Here is a 21,861-nt window from a genome sequence, read left to right as displayed (position 1 = left end):
GCCGCGCTGCATCGCAAGAGAAGATATTTGCTGTGATGTGGATGAGAATTTGTGGCCCAACAGACAGGAACGTCAGGAGGTGTAGGAAGACTGCACTGTAATTCCTACAGCATTGCATGTACAGTTTTCCCCGAGGAGACTGTCCTATGTTCACATTTCTACTGTTGTTTTTTTTGTCTTTTCCTTTCTGTATCACAATGACCTGGTCTGTCAACAAGTTACAGTACAAACAGTAAAAGTGTAAATGTGAATCTTGTCCAGTCTCTTGCAATCAATCTCCCACATACACTAAGGTGTAACTTACAATTTACAATAATTGTCATCAAAACTTTAGCCATAGTTTACATCAGAACATCCGTCCAGAGTACACTCTTATATTGACAACATGACTAAGCAATTTGTCTTATCTGTACACAATGACACAAGGACTTGTCATTCTGATGGCACTGACATGTTAATTGACACAGATATTTACTTTTGAGAGATAAACTAAGGATTCTGAGCAAGAGACTGGCTTTTGCAGGTGTGTCCACAGTGTTTTGCTATTTGTACGAATTGTTTTGAGAAATGCATTTACTGTTTTGCAAATGTCGAGGATCATTGGAGAAATGTACCAAAGCGACTGAGAAAAACTGTAAGAATGTCACTTGATATTTTTGTATGTGGTTCAGATTCGTTCAGATATCAGGTGTTGTCTGCATTTAAAGTGTTTTTCTATTTTTGCAGAAGGTAAGGCAACTATTCTAGTGGTAACTAGATTTTAAGTCAAAAGTAAATTTACAAGCAATTATGCACAGAACACCCTAATGGCCAGCCTCACAAAACATTTGCAGAAAAAGAAAAAAAACACTCAGCCTAAAAACTCTTCCCTTTTTATTAAAATGGGAGTATACACTGTATGAGAGAGAGGATGCTGCTATTATAACAGCCCTGCTGTGCGTGTGGAGAAGTGATACTGCAGCCTCACAGAGAACTGCAAGGTCAATTAATTGCTTCTTATTCAGGCCATCGATTCCATAAAGTGGTTTGGCTGAAAAGGCAATTTCAGAAACCGATCCTGACAGTTAACTTTGGCTCAACCTTCGAGGCAATTTAGAACTGTTTAACATGCGTCAATAGGAAATATTTATCTTCATATGAATTAATTGCATGATGCAAGAAATCAATATTTGTGACTTATCTTTTTCCCCTCCTGTGTGTGTGTGTGTTTTAAGAGACAAAGAGATCACAGGAGGCTGGCGCTTCCATTCACACATTCTCTTCAGTCTCTCCATATTTGATTCTTTAATATCTTCGTCTCTCTTGTTCAGTTTGCCCGTCTTTTAAGAGCAGAGCTGAAAGACGATCCCAGGAGTGATTAGGGACTGTTAAAGCAGGAGAAGCTTTGCAGCAGATCTCGCTTCATCTCACCAGCACCCCTCTGTCTTTATGCATCTATTATTATTCTGAGGCTGTTGCCCAGAAGAACAGAGGACGGAGGAGGAAAGTAGCGCCCTCAGGTTAGTTGTCTAATCAGTCCAACAAAGATAGAGGGACCAGGGAGACCAAAGGAAGACACGTCTTAACTTACTCTCCTGGCAGTCTGGGAGGTCTCTGAGTGTGTCTGTGTGTTATGAATGATTTACTGAGTGAAGGCTGACTCAGTGGTCCAGGGCCTAAGGCAAACACAGGTATGGGGGCCCTCCTTACCTGCTCTTCTAACCCTTTTCCTTTCCACTTATATCACATCTTTTCACTGCACGGCTGGATTGATCCACTGCAAAGACATTTATGATCCATCCTGTGTTTCATCTCAATAAAGGGAAATGTGGGAGAAGTGACTCAGATAAGACAGCATGACAAAGACATCCCAGACATTCAAACTGGTCAGGGGTGAATTAGATTATTAAAAACAAACCTTACAACTATAATTAATAGTTAGTGATTGAAAGTTAGCAAAACAGTCTGCCTTGTTAATTTATCTGGTCTGTTGTTTGCTATTGCTATAGGTTACTGTAAAAACTAGCAGCAAAAAACTCCTAAAAACTCAGTTTTGTCCTGTTTTCTTCTGCTTTTGATAAGAGCTAGCTCATGCATGCACTGCATATGATACATACAGTACGACATGCATGTCCTCTGCAAGAAGACTAATTACAGTGGGTTACAAATGAGTCAGTAGTTAACAATGTTAGCTAGCCTGCTAACAATTATTGTTTCCTCCAGTTTGATCTCATTCTGCAGGCTACCTGTGGCAACTTCGTTTCAGCTTTTCTCATACAGCAGGTCACAGACTGAGATAAAGCTGCCTGACTGGAAGCAACGCAAGCGAGCAAATATCATTTGCTACATTGATTGTTTCAGGTTTTGTCAGTGAGGAGGTTGTAATCTGCTCCAAGCATCAGCAAATAGGCTGTTGCTTTGGCTCTATTTTTTTTTACTAAGTTTTGCACACTAGCTTCACCACCAAACTATTATTATTTTTGGTTAAAACCAATGCTGATGGCAATGAACAGGGAGGACAAGAGACTAATTTATGGGGTTAAGAAGAGACCACTTTATATGATCCAAAGCAGCCTTTTTATGTGAATATCTTCAAAAAGGACATGGTTTAGAGGGAAAACACGGAGATATATAGAATGACTTAAGAAAATTATATTGAATGTTTATTCAAATAAATAACTTAGACACTTAACTTACTCTTCTGCAGTGGGAGAAAACACAAACGGCTACGATATTGCTCATGTTATATCTAGACTACTCTGACTCATGGGATGCACACTGCAAGTACAAGTCTTGCCATTGGTTGATTGCTTCAAGTGGCATCGTGGTGTCCTCCAAGCTGCAACCAGCATGCTAAAAATGGCAAATTAGTCAATCAGATGCTAACAGTATAAACATAAACACGCTATTACCTTTTTCTTTTGCAGTGATGTGCCATTTTAATACAAGTTACCCCTCAGCACTATTTTGCAGCAGCACCATCGCTCCACCCAAGTTGTCTGTGATTGGTATACGGAAATGCAAACAAGGCAGGGCGTTTTTTCCCCTTATAACAGTAGTGGAAAACAGCCTGAGCTTGCGTTGTACTGTGACGAGTGTATTGATTGATTAATTTGCTGTGGGCAATTGGTGCATACACAGCCGAATGCTCGCCCACAGCATCAGATGCTCCACTGTGTTTATGGAAGTTGCTTTTAGTTGTCAGACTCCTACCACATTCCCCATCCCCCCAATCTAAAAAAACATTTCTAATCAGATTTTGGTTTCAATTTTAATGAAAGCTGCCAAGTTTTCATCCCTGCATCCTAAACTCTTCAATTCATCTCTGGCTTGCATCCTGTCAAGCAAATATGTTGAATGAGTTTTCAAGAAAGGTTTGTGACCATCATCAGGAGCAAAAGATATGCTATTACTACCAGTGCTAAAATTAGTGCATGAAGGAGCACCTGTTGTGCTAGCAACAGTGACTTCCTTTTCACATTTCTCTGCCCTGCTCAGATAAATGAATTAAATTTTTGTTATGCAAACTGAAGTATCACACTGATTTCCCTGGAACTGTCCCCTGCAGGTTTGTAATAGGAGCGTTCCAGTTATCTGAACTACAAAGGTGTTTACTAACAGATAAAATAAGGCACAGTTAGCAATTTGACAAGCAACCATGTTGATGTTTGAACTGTTTGTGACAACAACGCACACCATAGTTTGGCGGTGTGGCTCTGCACATGATGCTCCAGAACAAAGCTCAGCAGGTTCATCCACTGAAGAAGACAGTGTGATACAGATGAAGAGTGGAACTTGAGTTTGGATTGTTTTGCCTTGACTAATTCCAAGGACATTAATGAACTTATTAATGAACTAAGACTGAGAACTATGTAGTACTGCATTGTGGAGTTATACCATTAAACTGTTGGTCATGATTTTTGTGTTCATGGCTCGGTGACATGCTGGAGCCATGGTCCCCCAACACTGTATAAGGCCCACAAACTGACACATGACTGACACTGCCTCCTATCCCCTCAATGGTCAGTTATGAATATACCTTCAGCGACTCTCTCAGTCCAAATCAGCCCAGCAGTTCACTTCAGCTCACTTCAGTTCCAACAACCTGACACAGTAGAAAAAAATACCATCTTGTCACTGTCCTTTATTGGACATGTCCAGACATGTTTGAGCCACCAGAGCCAGAGGATGGTGACAGGATGGTATTTTTTTCTCTTCTTTGTCAGGTTATTGGAAGTAAAGTGAGCTGAAGTGAACTTCTGGGCTGATTTGGACTGAGGGGAAGCGATGTTGTTCATGTGTTGGTTAATGGGGTTTATATAGTGTTGGGGGACCACGGCTCTGGCATGTTGCCAAGCCATGTTTGAGGTCCACCCAAAAAATCCTGAACACAGAAATCGTGAACAACAATTTAACGGTCTAACTCCATAAATCAGTGCTACATAATTCTCGGATTTTTCACAGCAACTATTTTCTAACATGTAGAATGTGTTTAGAAGAAAAACAAATTTTTCACTTTACACAGACTTTAATGTTTGTCTCTTTGTGTTTGACAACTCATTGTGGATATATGTCATAATGCTGAACAGGATAAAACACACACCTACACACACATACCTGCCTTCCAAATTTGTGATTCATCATTTCATCCTCATTGTAAGTAAAGTTACAGCTTATTAAAGTACCATTAGTAAGGTGAAGTGCAATATAAAGGCTTGTTTTTCAATACTGGCATGACTTGGTAATAAATCATCCTTTTGAATCAAAAACATTTTTTCTTCAGAGAGATGACATGCAGGCATTTTATTGTGACAGCTTGATTTTTTGCCTTCAGTGGAGAATTTGTTTGATGACAGGTTGAGAGAAACGCACTCAGCCGGCAGCAGTGTTGTGCTGAACGCTAATCTGTGTTTGAAATGTGCCGTCTCAAAGCTGGCGTTTATCTGCATTCACAAAAGGATGTGGGGACACATGCCACAGCGGTGGCGGCGGCGGCGGCGGCACCATCCACCCACACAGCAACACTGCCATTTAAGAACACAGGAATTATCTCAGTCTTTTGACCTGTTGATCCATGCGGAGCAAGGGGGGAAAGGTCTCAGTCACATATAGAAATGTCATCAATATGCACGCTGAACATCAAGTAGACCACAAAAAAAAAAAAAAAAAAAAAAAAGAAGATAGGATGAATGAGCTGAGGCAGAGTGCTGAGCTTCGCAGTGGGGATTAAGAGGCACCATGAGCTTCACAGAAGTACGAGCTGAGGGTGGTATATGTGTGTGCATATGTGTGTGTACTGTACATAATTATAATTACACTTGCAAAAGCCAGTGGGAGTCTGCATACAGTATAAGCAATCATCTGCACATGTGTTTATGATATTCATAATTCTGCATCTCAGACATTAACAGTAAGTAGTTCTGTGACAGGCTTCAGTCTGCAGCACTTAAGTCCTCCTAAATATTTGACCACAGGGGCAGAATCTCAGTATGTTTCTGACGATTATACAGCCTTTGGGAAACAGCTTCTGCACACATCAGAATGCAGACTAATCCACAATTCACTTTGGAGACGTGTGAGGAGCTCTGTCACTGCAGGCGATTACATCAAGGTTAAAGAACTTCCCCCCGTGTCTCCGGCTGCAGCTCCAAAGCAAATATTTTTGCCGACTGTCCAGAGGACTGCATTATTTCTCCCTCTGTAGCGAGGATGCTGTGTGGGTTCCCGGCGCTTGCCTGCAGCTACTAAGTCAGCCATCTCTGAAGTGTGAAAACCTGCCTTTGAAAGCACGGGAATGGAATTTTCTTTGGAGTTTTCCAAAGACTGCCACAGACTACAGGATTATGATTGCTACAGGGTTGTTTTGCTACACTTTGACATAATGAAACAAGCTGAGCAGCCACAGGCGAGGCACAACACGGCGGCAAAGCCAGCAAACTCCTGCACATGAAAAACTGTTTGTATTTTGGGGGGTAATACTGCTTCAAATCTGCCCCAAACTAGATTTGATTTGTAGAAATACATCCTTCATATTGGTCAGACAAACCACCACCGGTTTGGATTCACCTCAGCTGCCCGAGCTGTATGAAACTCTGCTGTTATACTGGCTGTCAGATGAGTGCAGTGCTGTGATCACACTGTAAGATACAGTGAATATGAAGTTTTCTGTCAGATTTATTCTATTAAACATAGCCATCAATCTACACTGCAAAAAAAAAATGAATTTCGAAAAACTATAAAAGCCTTGGTTCTGTGAAATAAGTTTTATTTTTGGTCTAAAAGAAAAATAATCTTGTCAAGCAAATTTTGCATTACAAAAGTAATCTAATTTTAAGAAAATATATCCAACTTTGTCTTAATAATGTAATACAGCTAATATTGAGCTATTGTGATGCCTTAATTTAAGATAAAGTCATTTTTTTACTAACTGTAAATCTAAATCTGAGAACACATTTTTTATTTTAAGTAAGTACTTCTTAAAATAAGTGAAATATTTGACATTTGTTCTAGTTTTAAGGCCACTTACAGTCTTAAAGTCTATAGATTTATGAGCTAGCATTAAGAATTCAACCCATAAAAAATGGCTAACACCAGAAAATGAGACAATTTGATTACATTAAAAATATCTGGCACTTTCTAGAAGGGCTGTTTTTGCAGTGTCTCTCTCTCTGTTGTCAGAAATGTTTGCTGCAGTTTTCTTACAGACATATAAACTATCCTGTCAACATTTGACATGAATCGTTATGTAGCTTTGTAGGGTAATGTTGGCTAGACACACTGGAGATTTCTTGGTCAATTTTTCCTTGTCTGAATAACGTTACCTTTAACTATGTTATACTTAACATAAATAACTACAATAATAATTACTTTGTGCGGCACCAGAAGATCTCACTCAGGATGATGTTAAAAAGATTGAGAGAGATTCAAAGAATTCAACAGAAGCAGAGTGCAGTTCAATCCACAGGGGGTTTATTTGCACACAGCAGCATACAAACAGACTTCTCTTTGCTTACCTTCTTATTGCATGCACAGTCCTAGACAGTGACCTAATCTACCTCTAGACTAGCAATACATTACAGGATGACATATCTGGTTATCTGCGTTTTTTCTTACTGAAGGATTTACACAGTGATGACCCCCCCCCCCATTCTTTGTTTACTTGTGTTTTCCTGCGAAATACTGGGTCAAGGCGACCTGACCACACATCATTCGTGATAGTATCCCTTACTCGTCTTTCCTTAAAAAGCTTTCCTTCGAACAGGTGCAACTGGACCATGATGCTATTCTACGTCTACATATGTCTGGCTAACTGAGTGAAAGGGAACATTGTATCTTGGTGCCATTAAAACTGAAACACAGCGGACGTGAGGTACTGCACGAAATAATAAAAGTTCAGTTATTAGTTGTCAAACCCACACGTCTCCCCTCTAGCTGAACTTTTCCCTGCTTGCAACTTTAACCATACACCATTAGTTCAATCACAGTTCAATCATAGTTCAATCTCAGTTCACTTCAACTTCAACAATGAATAAATATAAACTTTGTATGTTGGCTTGTACTGCTGTGTCTCCAGAATAAATGGGTGGAACAATGTCAGGCACCAATATACGTTTAGAGGCAAAAAAAAAAAAAATGTTTTGGGGTGAAATATGCAAAAAAGTTTTCTGGAAAATGACTGCAAACTCAAATCTGGATTTTCAGATACTTAAGTAACACAGAAAGTTATCTAACAGATATAGCATACAATGCATGAATCCCCGAAAGCTGATTGATTGATTGGGTTCTTACATAGGCAGCACTTTATTTGAAGGGGTGAATATAAGTCATTACATTGTCATAACCATGTCATGGCAACTGTCATAAACATGAAAACATTTTAATGAATGTTTATGACTGGTGTTAGTGTTCTGATGTTGGCTATCATGAGTCTAAGCATGTCATGATTATTTTCCTTGACCAACACTAAAGTGGTACATTTTGGACTTGTCATGAAAATGTCATGAAATGTTATAAGGCCAGTTTAAGTAGCTAATGCCTGCAATGGGTAACAGTAGACATTGGTTAGCCTACTTTATCAAAAAGGAAAAAAGCTAACCGCTATCTTACCATCAGCTAACTCTGTAAGATCAATCACCCCGGTACTATATTCAGTTATCAGACTGGCCTTATAACATTTAATGACATCTTTATGACAAGTCCAAATGGTACCACTTTATTTGAGGTAAAGGGGAATTATTCATGACACCATTACAAAAGCATTTGACAGTGTAATAAAACTTAATGACATCTTTATGACAAGTCCAAAGGTACCACATTACTGCAGGTCAAAAAAAATATTCATGACACAGTTATAAATGTCTCATGACAGCCAGTGTCAACCAACCACATATGACAGAATAATAAAACATAAAGTGGAAAAGTATCTGTAAGTTTGATAATGTGACATTGTCATAAAGACAATTGCATTAAAAGTGACATAACTGACCAAATGACACTTAATGACAGTCATAAACATTCATACAGAGTCCAAGTTCAGGTGTCATGGCGTGGTTATGACAGTGTAATGGCACACCCTTTCAAATGAAGTGTTATCTGTATATGATGTATATGTAAATGCTCAACTTCAGTTCTTTGATCCTTTCACAAATATAACTGAAATCTTGGCAGAAGCAACAACTGAAGACAAGTCATGTTTGTAGAGAGATGTTTCCAAATGAAATGTCATATTGAAGAAGACTGCAGTTTCTGTTTACTGTTTTCTTTGTTCGGCATTCTGAACCCTTTTCAGCGAGGTCATTTTTAGTGTTGTGTTGTTGTTTTTTGGCTCCATCAAAAATGTTTTTGGATGCTGATGTGGGCAAAAGTCAGGCATGTTATGGCATCTGATTTTAACATGATTTTATGGCCTTATTTCACAATTGTGACCTGCTCACTGTACATCAACCTGTTTGTTACATGATATGTATCAATAAATTAATAATTTCACACAAAATATTAATTTTAAACATATTTAAACGTATTACACCCAATTATTTTTATGGTAAAGCTACTTATTTTAAATCGCTACAAAGTCACACCAATTTTTTTTACTTGTTGTGACTTGACAGGATTTTTTTAAGCCAACATGTAGTAACAATTAGGAGTACTGCATCTTACACATATACCTCAGTTTTTAGCGTTGGGGATGTCTGCTTGGACCAGGAACAAGGTTTGGGCTCATGCACATGCAGTTGGTCTGGGCAGGCAGTAAAGCATACAGTTATTTGTGGGGGATGTAAAAGACAAATGAAAAAATGGCTAAGCTGCCAAGCTTTTCCTTATGTTTAGTCCTACGTACCCTTTTCTCATGTATGTGCATTTAATCCATGCATATAACAAGAAGCTGTTAGGCGCCTCATTAAGTCTTATTTCCATCTAGAAAAGTGTATGAACATTATAAATAGTGGTGGCCTGTCAGGCAGAAACAATGCGGTTTCTAGTGAAACTCATTAATAAAAGTGTTATTCTTTCTAAAACAATGCAGGTTTTGCTGAATCATGTCATGCTTTTGTGGAAGATATTTGTTCTCCTTTCAAATCCATTTTTTTTAAAAACTGTCAAAAATTCTGTAGTAGGAGAAAGAAAAAGAACTGGAGGATTACAGTTATGAACATCTCTTATGAACATTTACAAATTAAAATGATGCTTCCCACCGTGTCTGCGGCTGAGCCGTGCAGACGTGAGTGAACAGCCCTCCACCTTTCCCTCCATCCTGAACAATGGAGAAACATTTAGCCATTGTTGGCGGCGCTGTGCCTAATGCCTGAGCATGGCTGCCTGCCCATGCCATTAGCTTGTTTAAGGAGCAAAGGGCTGTTTTCTCACAAAGGAAATTAGCAAAATCCTTGGCCCATAATCACTGCAGTCCAATCAAATTAGTCTGAAAGAGAGAATTGATTGTTTGTTGTTTTTCTGCGAAAGATGGGTAAATTGTGTGAATGCCTGCCTCACAGCTCCTCTTCACCTTTATAACAATTCAGTCCAAATGAGATGCTCACATTACTGCCTTTTACTCTTCTTCTGCTGTACTCACAGTCCTGTACGGCCACTGAAGGAATGTGCTCTGTGTTGTGTTCGTAGCAGGAGATACATGGACAGACAGCACAGTTGTGTTTGCCCTCTGTTCATGCTAACAACCTTCACTGCAGTTTCCTTAGAAGAGGGCTGGCACAGCCTTAAAGGGACAGTTCACCTCAAAATCAAAAATAGAATCTTCCCCTAGCCTGTAGTGCATTTTATTCATTTAGATTTTTGTTGTTGTTGTTGTGTGTTGCAGAGTTTTGAGGAGATATCAGCTCTAGAGATGTCTGCCTTGTCTCTAATAATGGGACTAAATGGCACTAACTTGTTTGTCTGTACAGAAACAACATCCAAACTTCCGACATGCTACAAAGACACAAAAACCTCTGGAAAAACTACACATCTACACAACTTTTTAAGTATGACAAGTTCTTCTGCACATTACAGATTTTTTTTTTTTTTTAAAGAAAAACAATCCTGTCTGCAGTATAAAGCTCCTTCAGATTTTGTTTTTAGTGTTTCAGGTCTGAGCTGTATCTGACATCCTGATCCCAGACAGTTTTTTTCTGACAGGAAACTGCTGTTATATTACCCAGATATATGTCTCTCCAAAGCCACTAAACTGTTGCTCATCTGGCATGACCCTGATCTGTTAGTTCAATGTGCCTGATGTGCAGGTACACTATATATAATCCTCCATACTTTTTCTTCTTATTATTTTTCTTCTGCTGGATTTTCGGCGCGTAACTAGTCCCGATGCGTGCTGGGAGCACATCACAAAAAGAACATCAAAACGTGTGGAAAATTCAGGACAAGTGTGCTATGACTTTTGTTAATGATTCGCTAAACTGTTTCCGCAAAAATCGCAAAAAAATACCAAAAATTTCCCATTCAAAATGAATGAGAATGAATGTGGCTTCACTTTAACGTAGAAAAGTTATTCAAAGTTTGAACAGTTCACCAGACTGTGGCCTTTATTCACAGGAAATGCCATTTTCATAACTACAACAATTTTAATGAAATCACAATTTTTGTTTTGGGAGATTTTCAGTCTGTTTCAGACTTTATAATCTCACTTATTTAAAAGACATGGAGAACTCCTTACAGTTGACTTCAATCTAATTTTATGCAGTGATTTTAATACAGTCACATCAGAAAATGACAGTAGCTGTCCTTTTGGTTTTTGATTGCATTTCTATGCTGAAGTTTTACAGGTGCTTTTCATAGGCTTTGTGTAGCAGAGTGGTTCTACAAGCAAGTCGGTGCATCATCAGGTGGTTTCAGAGTTACAAGGTTCTGTAAATGCATCGTGAAAACAATACAGCAATGTACTGATATTAGAAAATGTTCTTTGTAATTTGTACTTTTGAATACTTAAGTATTTTTAAAAGCATGTATGTTAAGGTCACTTGTGAGCTATCATGAGTGTAGGTGGGTGTTCAACTGCCTGGGGAGTGATCTTAAGACTGCATTGTTATGTGGCAGATAGACTGTGTTGTAGACCTCCTCCTCTGCCAGTTAATTTATCTGTCTTTAATTGCTTATGAATAAATTTCAATTAAGAGTAAATGAAAAATATAAAAATAATCTATGACTTATAAAACTCATCTGTGCAAATATGCAAATAAATTACTATTTTGACAGTTTGTCCATCTGGATGTTTGTTTGTGCCTCTTTTGGTTTAGCTCCACACTAAACTCCTCTATCAGCTGACAATGAGCCTCATAAGAAAAAACAGTCCAAATAATCAGGTTTGCAAAATGCAGTTTTTCTTTTACTGGTGGCCTACAAGGACAAATAGACCCAATACCTGTTCCACAAATAAAGAAATAATGTATAACATTTGCTGAATTTACCAGAAGGATAAAATAGTTAAGAATTATCCACAGACAGCGTTTCACAAAGTTTTTTTAAATATATATGTAACACCAGTACTTTTACTTGTAATTGAGTAATATTTTAGCAGTGTAACAGTACTTGTACTTGAGTACTTTAAGTACTCTTTCCACCTCTGTATAATTGAAATAAGTGATCAAGGCAGCAGTAGAGAAGAAACTCCTCTGTTCTGTGAGCTAAAATGATGTTTCTGACAGTTGACTGTGGGACTTGGACAGATATTTGACTTCTGTAATGGTGCTCTCCCAAAAGAACAGGCTGCTTCACAGCGAGGTAAAGTGGTGACAATATTATAAAACTGACAGGGGGGAAGGGACAGTTCACCCCCTAAATCAAAAATACATTTCTTCCACTGGCATGTTGTGCTTTTTATCCATCTAGATTGTTTTGGTGTAAGTTAAGAGTTTTGGGGGGACTAGTCGTAGCAATTTCTGCCTTCTCTTCAATATAATGAGACTAAATGGCACTTAGCTTTCAGCGCTCAAAGCACCAAAAATACATTTGAACATTTCAAAACCAAAATAATAATCCACAGACCTTGTTGTGAGCAGTTTCATGTAAGAACTATTCTTTTCTAGTAGTAACTGGCTCCTGATTTTGATTTTGGTTTTTAATTTTTCTAATCTACTTTTTGGTGCTTTAAGGACCACAATCCGAGTGCCATTTAGTCCCATTATGTTGGAGAGAAGGCAAACATCTCTACAGCTGATATCTCTCAACAAAAATATTTAGATGGATAAACAGCACTATGGACCAGAGGGAATAAAAGTATTTTTGACTGTGGATGAACTGTCCCCTTAAGAGTTGCTTTTCACTTGGGTTTTGAATTTTACAGGCAGATGCCCCCCAGTGGTCCACTGTCAGAGAAGACGTCGATGCAGCAGCTTCCTACATCATCTTAGTGTTGGGGGGACTCTGTCCTCTCTTGTCGTCTCCCACCTGGCTGGAATGCACCACTTGGGTGACAAGGAGGCAAAAATTAACAATAAAATCAGTATAACCCCCCTGCTTGTATCTCTGTGGAGACACAGGACCCCACACCTCCCACCATGCCGGGTACCAAATAGCCAACCAGGAACCAGGAAGTGCACTGCCTGCTGACTCCGTCTCCACAACGGCACCAGAATCACTCTTTGCACTGAGACCTTTTCTCTGGGCGCTTTTAACTCTTCACATTGGGTGTTGGACGTCAAAATTCAGTCAGGGTGATAAGGATCGAACCCACAACCACCAACTCCCAAACCATCTTCTTAAAATGTGAGCTGTCTGATTGGACAGAGCAACTCTAGTTCTCATAGGTCTTCACTCTTTTCTATAGACTGCATCCTTCCAAAGTCATTGTGGGCAATAAGAAGGTAAATTCTTAAGCCATCCTTTTACTACCTGAGCTATTGGAGAAGATGCTCATACCTTGGTTGGTGTCTAATAGGAGTCTGGATGACCACATTGCTTTGACTTGAAAATGTAACAATTGTGTTTTCTTTTCCAACAGAGACACGCCTGCCTTTCAGACTGAGCTTACACCTTGAGTTTCAATCGTAGTTGTATTTCTTGGCCAAAATACTCAAAATAAAACTCCAGAAAAAAGAAAAAGAAAATCTCAGGGCAGGTGAGCTTGGATTGATCCTCCAACCTCATGTATCTGATATTAGCTGCTTATCTTGTTGAGCTATTCCTGCTGACATTTTTTTTTTAATATTGCCAACAGTGGTGTTCATACCTGTGGTCATGAGTTTGAGCAACACTTGGAAACCAAGTGTTGGTGTCTCTACAGACAAAGCTGTATTGAATCATTTAAATGAACAACCACACTGACAGGAGATGATATTGATGCTCTGCAGATCCTCCACCCCTCAGCAGGAAGTGTTTTAGCATGAGGCAGAATGAGGAATTGAACCATCAACCTTAGGACAACAGACAGTGAAGACTAACTCCTAGACTAATGCAATCACACCACCCACCCTCCTCCACCAGAATTGACTTAACTGTGGTAGACTTGGTGCTACTGGTGGGGACTCGGCAGACTCCTGCTCATGTGGAATTGACATGACTGTGGTAGACTTGGTAGACTGAGTATACTTGATATGGCTGATGTTCATAAATGAGCAGGTGCTCCTACCCACTATACTCAGTCTACCAAGTCTACCACAGTCATGTCAATTCCACATCAGCACTAGTCTCCACCAGTAGCACCAAGTCTGCCACAGTTAAGTCAGTTCTGGCTGAAGGACGTGTTTGGAGTGGTTGTATTACCTTGGAGGCTGGTCTCCAGGGTTTTGGTGTCCCAACGTTGATGGTTCAATAACCCCATTCTGACCCATAGTTCTATAGTCCTAATATATTAGGACTTTTCCCACATATGCTTTATAAACATGCCATTAAGAGTGTAGGCATAGTATATTTTTGAGATATGAATCTATTTCACTGACAGGCTGAACAGCAGGAGTTCATAAACAACCTGTAAAATGCTCAAAAATGACTTTCAAGAACTTTGTTGGTTTAAACATGTAATGTGAAACAATCCTGTTGTTAACTGGTTGATCATCATTCAGGTAAGTGGTTGCAGATGAATGTTAATCTTCTTGTTTTAAGAACAATCATCTCCACATACACTGTGAATCAGAGCAGCCTGTAGGGGGCGTTGCTCTGCTGGTGTCTTTCAAGACAAGAACACATGTCCTCAAGCAGGATTCAAACCAACACTGATCACACCAGCCTTGTTTGGACATGGAGGAGAGTTCAAAGTCCACATTTCATAAAGAGAAATATATGTACACAAATAAAGTGAAAGGTCACGTCTACAATCGATTGAAGCCCCATTCATACTGAATTCATTTCTTCAGGAGAGCTGGGGAGACTATTTTTCTGTCAACCTTTTTTTTTTAACTTGATCTTTTTTTTTTCTTTTAGTGTAGCAAAAATAGATTTGGATAAAACTTCAAAATGGCAGAAAAAAGGTAAAGACACAAACGGATGTGACTTCTGTGGATAGAGGAGGCTCCTACACATTTTTCCTTTGCAGAAATCTCTTCTCACACTTACCAAAGAGGAGCTAAACTAACCTCAACATATGAAATCAATGAAATTATATTCTGTTCACCCCTATATTTTTTAGCTTCTTTTATAAGTAAGAAGTGAAAATGAGTTGAAAAAAGTTGACTGTGTCCATGGAAACACTGATGAATGCAGCCATAAAGGTTTAGTTTTCTTTGATTTGGAAGAGAAAGATCAACCACCCTAGTGAAAAAGTTCGACACCAGAGTAAAATTCAGTTTCTTGTACTTTGACTATTTGACTGATCACAACTTTTGTATCTGAGAATCATCAAAACATGATTTAGGGCATCAGACAACAGTTTGCATGACTGGTCAATGCCAAAAAATTCAAAGGCATTTTCAGACATTTTAAATGCACATTTGCCTCACAAGACATAGGTCTGTTACCATGACAACACTGCTTGTTTTAGTGTGTGTTTGCAATGCATCGTGGGTATGAGTCTGCTGTAAAAAGCACCCTCAAAAAGCTTCCCTCATTTGTTGGAAAATGCTACGCTCCAAGAGCCGAGTGTATTACTATTATTCATTTATTTTTTAAAATTCTGAATTTTCTTTTCAAAAAAAAGAAAAGAAAGAAAAGGGGCAATAGTCTGAAAACACAAATATTTTTTCCGTCCTCTTTTCTTCTGTCTTTAGTTATTCAGAGCCTGAAGTTCCTCAAATCAAATCCCACAGTGTTCCATACTGTGTAGGAACCCTGATAGACTCTTCTGCACCAACAAAATCTGGGGAACAAGTTTCTTTCTGAGACTTCAGGTCCGAAAGTTTCAGGCTATTAGCAGCTCACTGTACAGACAACTATAACTGGATTATTTTGATATTGACAAAAGCTTAGAAATCTGATAAATCGCAGACAACTTCTGAAGCATCTTTCATTGATGATTTCTAAGCAGATTTATGGAGGTTTGATTGTGAAACAAGAAGAAATAGGACAACAGGATATTAAATTCATTTGTGACTATCTTTCTTTATGAAATACAGAGAAACTAAGTGTAGATTATTGTGCTGTGAACTGCAGACAGACCTTTATGAGCACCACATGCAGCAAAGACACAAATTCATGCATCATTTCATATTAATATCATCGCTGCAGATAATTATTTTCCACAAACCAATGAGATGCATCAAATCTGTACTTGATACTCCAATGTTTGACATTTAAACTTTGCAGCTCTGATTAAATATACATTCATGCTGTAAAGGTGATGTGAAGTAACATCATGTGAAATCAAACAAAAACTGCTGTTAACTTGTGTCTGTTTCAACCAGGGATGGCGGTAACTAATTACAAATACTCAGATTACTGTCATTAAATAGCTTTTTGGGTACTTGTACTTTTATGAGTAGATTTTCAACTCAGTATTTTACTGGTACTTAATTATTCATTACACTATGTAATCCTCTTAGTTATAAAATCATAGTTGAGTACTGAGTACAATTTGAATGAATATCCAAACCTTTCATCTGCATTTTAGTAGCCAATCAGGTGATCTGATCACAAACAGGCCAGTGAAAACCAGGACATATGGATGAAAAACTAAACACTGCAGCAGCATGATTAATAGATAAATCGATTAATCGCCATTGAGAATTTAAACAATTACAGATGTATTCATAGATATTTAATCAATCAGTCAGAAACGGCACTGCACCTCATTTGACATTGTTTTGTCTGGTGGAGCCATTTGTTAAATAAAAAAACTTAAACTTAAAATGACAATTGAGCAAAAAAAACATCTTATAAATTATTAATGATCAATTGATTGTTGGCATTTTCAACTATTAATCTATCGGTTAAGGAACACGCACAAAATTTGCAGCCCTGGTCAGACGAGGTGAATGCACCACCTGGGTGACCCCTGAGCAGAAGTGCATTTCTAACACCAGTACTTTCACCTGTAATTGAGTAATATTTTTGTAATGTAACAGTACAGAAAAACACCTATGTTAACTCTGATCAATCAATCAATAACTAAATCTATCATGTTGGGATCTTAAATGTGTTTCAGGGACTGATGCTCACACTTTTGAGACCGATATGAGCTCCATCTTTATGTAGCCTGTCACCCAGCCCTATGGTATATTTCTCTTTAAACTGGGATTTCTGGTTATTTTTTTCTACCTGTGCTATAATCAGCATAGCTACCAAATGCTGGGCCACATAGATACATTTCCACACTGCTGCACAACACCGTGCTAATCGTCGCAGTGCCTGATTTGGTGTGAATGCAGCCTAATAAGTCTGACAGTATCAGCCCACTGTGTGTGCAGACCTGCTCCTCCTGCTTCCCTGGGCTCATTTATATGTGACAGTGTGACAGTCTGTGTTTGTGTGACTGAGGCCTTTGTTCCTTAGTCAGACCTTCAGTACAAACAGGGAGAGAAAGAAGTGGGGTTTGAACAAGCAATGCACACACACACACATACACACACACACACATACCCACACAGAGATACACAGGAAGGCTGCAGAACAAGCTGGAGTCAATAGCCTAATACATTGAAAGCCACTGACTTCACTGCTCATGCAGGAAGGCCGACTTAGTGGAGATTATCTAGGCTTGATAATGACAACAGCATCGCAGTGAAATCAATGGAGCTGATGATACTACTGCAGCTTAACAAAGTAAATGTATTTTGCACTAACTAAAGCTCTTTTTAAATCAATACACACACTCTCTTTCAGCCCCTCTGCACACTGAGGTTTGGCAACATCTTTCGATTATACAAATTTGAAAAAAAAGGGGGAAAAAAAACAGGAGGGAGAAAGAAAAACAGGACTCGGAAGATGAGTTCTTCGCTCCTCAATTCAGCTGGTCACGTCGATTAAGATGTGAACTTCTACAATTCCAGCAGTTCACATTCAGCTCCGGGGCCTTATCTGAAATTAAAAAAGTCCCCTTCTCCCCGGCTTTGAAGTTTTTCTAAGCCACTCAAATAGTTCCATTCGCAGAATGTGGAAGCTAAAGGAGGCTTTGATTTTTGGAGTCGGCTTTGCCTGTCACTTTGTGTTACATGCTGGCTGATCTAAAGGCTAAAACGGAGCGACATTGCCATGCTGTCAGCCTTTCCCACCCCTCCGCTTCAGCGTCTGATTCACCCATTATTGACTGTTGCACAGCCCATATGATTGGCAAACATATACACAATGCTGCAGAGGGAAATGAGACATGCTGCAGCTGAAATGTTTCATTGTATGGTTTAAAATTTGTGTCTTTTATTTGAATGGACAACCGGTGAATCAGAATATAGTTTTTCACTTATAATGTCTTACTGCAGACTGTAAGTCAAAAATGGAGATTAACGAGACCCCAGGTAAAGTGAATGAGGGAGCAGTTAAATATTTGTGAAGGGGCAATTCTTTCGTAAAATAAATGTAATTGATTTAATCATGCCATTGCCTCAGAAAGGCTGAAAAATGTAAGACAACTGTTTCAAAAGCCCTACAGACAACAAAACACGGTCCATTGTTCTGAAACAACAGTGTGATTGTCACATGTATTTCAGACAACAATTTTGTTGTTTTATTTTTTGTTAAGCACCTATAAGCAAGGTTGAAGAGTAACAGATTACATGTAAGAGAATTATATAATAAGGATACAAAAAGTAGAGAACTGTAATGACACATTCAGTCAGTTAGTGAGGCTTATTAGCAGGATTCTAATTTTAAAATACATGTTGCTACCATGCACAGTTCACACATATTACACTTCATCAGTCTCACAACATCGATCTGACCTTTGCAAAACCAGGCAATATAACTGAATTACAGCTGTCAATTCATTATCATGGCTTCTAGTGAAAAAAATACTTCACTGGGTGGAAATTAAAATAAAAATAAATTATTTTTGTCTTTAAATCTGAAAAGAGAAACAACATCACAGTACCATGACAGTTCTGCAAAAATGCACACAAAGTTCCAGTTCAGTCTCCATTTGGCAGGTAAATCCAAGTGTGGGTCATGCAATGCCAAAAAGATGAAAATTAAAGTCCTGCTAATAGTGTAGACTAATAGAGCTTTAAGAAAATTAATTTAAAAAAAACAAAAAACAACCTATCTCATATCTATCTAATATTAATAAAACGTCATGAAAAACAGACATGAGAGAAATGGAGGGAAAAGCAATTACAAAATAACCACATAAAACTGATAATAAAAGTTATAATAGATGTTTGTCAGGACTGTCTCTGCCATCTGTTAACATGAGATATCATTTCATATTCAGTCCCTATGAGGAGAAATCATTTTGAGTTATTTTAGTCTTGTACGCAGCAGAGATGGGATCAAGTCATTGTTTTGCAAGTCAAAGTGTGTTCCAAGTCTTTACGCAAAAGTTAAGTCCAAAGTCAAAACAGGCAAGTCCTTAGTCAAGTCCCAAGTTCTAAACTTTGATTTTCAAGTCTTAAACAAGCCATAATGTAATAGAACATTTTCCAGCTTCACTGATATACAATGTTACTTTGTTGTTACTATAAAGAATACAGTCTAGACCTGTTCTATATGAAAGTACCCTGAGATAAGTGTGTTATTATTTGGTGCTATATAGATAAATTGAACTGACCTGAATCATTGCTTTCTACGGCAATAAAACATATTTAAAGGTGTCATTCCCAGGTCAAAAAACTATTGATGCTTTGGATTAGTGGCTTAAAGATGGCTGATTGTTCAGTGTCATTCCCAGGTTGTGAACAAGTGACGTTTCTGGGGAATGCAAAACGCTTCAACTAGCTTACTGACCTGTGATTGGCCAAAGTCTACCATCAAAGGCTAGACTTTCTAAAGCCTGACAATAGAGCCAAGAGCAGAATCTAGATTCCTCTCAGACATCTTGTGTTCAATTATGTCTAACAGCTAAGCTGACATTAGCGAAGCATTAGCTCACTACCTATGCTACTATTAGCCTCAACATACTCAATGTGCAGCTTCAAAAGCTGAATGAAGTTGAGAGCTGTTGTACCTCCATCTGTAATTTTCAACCATGCATACTGCAATTTCTTTTATTTTTTTAACCACCACTTAGTCTTTGTTCATCAACAAAATTATCTTTGGTATAACTTTTTTCCAACTGGAGTTCAGTAACAAAACATTAGTTCTTCATCGTTCTCTCCTGCGACTTGACTGGATGATGTCTGATTGGTTCAAGCAAAGTGCATCTGGGGTGTTGAATTAAAGAGGATGAGTAGTGTTAACATTTGTTCATTCAGGAATTTAAGGGAAATTAATTGATTCGTGGATTCACGCTTTTGACTTTTTTATCTTCAGGCTTGGAGGAAAGTATCAAGTATTTCCAAGTCAAAAGGCACAAGTCCAAGTGTTTTCATGAAGCATTGGTGTTAAAGTCCAAGTCGAGTTAGAAGTCCTTTTTGATTTTGTCAAGTCGAGTCTAAAGTCATCCAATTTGTGACTTGAGTCTGGCTTGAGTGCAAGACGTGTGACCTGAACCTGCTATTTAACATTTCTGTTTTCTGTGATAGGAGGAAAAAAGACCTTGGTAGTTGCTGAACAACACAAAAAACACCTCAAAGTATAATTTATATAATTTGACTAAAAGAAAAAAAAAGACATCCCTGCACACTGTTATTATCTAAGCGAGACAGGAGATGAGGAGAAGAGAAACCAATCAGAAGAAGTCTTTATGGTGTAAGCCAAAAGAGCACAGGAGGAGTGAGGGGAGGTGGACAGGAAGCAGTGATCTGAGGGGTCACGGAGGTCGGAGCTGTACATTTTTCTTGTCCTTGCAGTGGGTCTGACTCACAATCAAAAACAAACAGGCTGGACACAGAGGCTAGGTGTAGATCAGCTCCCAGCAGCCCTTATCACACCACTGCACCGAGAATAACAGCAGCACAGACAACAAACAGCAGGCTGGACCCTGACAGACAACACCGGGACACGTCAGAACACTGTCTCCTGAGTGCCCACGGTGTAGGTTTTGAAACCTGACACAGATATTTCTGGCTCAAAAATACAAAAAACACAAAGAGATCACCGTTTTGTCCTGCACTTTAACATTATTGACATCATTATCAGATGCCACTGGCCCACCACTGAAATAGAAGATGATGGTCCTTTCTTCTAATACTCATACTGCTAATAATCACCGCTCATTCTACCATCAGAACAGCCTGTTCTTACTCATAAGATACAAAATACAGCAGCGTGGTCAGGGCCCCTGTGCTTCAAACTATGACACGATAGGTACCGCTCTAGCATTACATTTTACTGTTTTACTATCTACGGCTGCACATGTAGATGCAGCAGCCAGTAGCTCTTTTAAAAGTTTTCAGCTTTATTGTTGTGACATAAATTACCTATGACAGAAATATGGTATTGGAAAATAAGGATGTGAGTTTTGGATTAAAGAGCAGTGGACCCTGAGATGATCAACAAATGTTGTAATGTCGGCATCTTTCAAGCGTAGTCAGATCTGCTGGATGCACCGCCGCAGGTGGAGGAGTGGAGGTGAGTGGATAAGAGCCAATGCTACAGCTATGACTTAAGGTTGCTCTTGGATAATGTCCGCTCAGGGAAATGAAATGAAAGAAATGGGACTCCAAACAATGGGAAACCAGAGACTGTTGAGCCTGATCCACAGCATCCTGGACTGTTGCACCTGATGGGCGGATTGCAGGTGTACACTCTCCGGTTCCACTCCACTCCTCCTGTCCACCCACGGTGCATCCAGGTGACCTGACTGCATGTTCGAAAGATGACGACTGCATTTGTTGAACATCTCATGGCCAAAGGCACGACTGCACTGCGTTACTGCCTGTGCTTGTGATTTCACCAGCAATGTCAAGGAGTGCTCCAGAAGCGGCTTTCTGCTCATCTTCAAATACGCACTGAGTCTACTTTTGCCAAATGCAACAT

Source organism: Lutjanus erythropterus, chromosome 9 (assembly GCF_056507025.1).
Source record: "Lutjanus erythropterus isolate fLutEry1 chromosome 9, fLutEry1.hap2, whole genome shotgun sequence".
In the NCBI taxonomy this organism is placed as follows: domain Eukaryota; kingdom Metazoa; phylum Chordata; class Actinopteri; order Lutjaniformes; family Lutjanidae; genus Lutjanus; species Lutjanus erythropterus.
Note: the sequence above shows the minus strand (reverse complement) of the source record.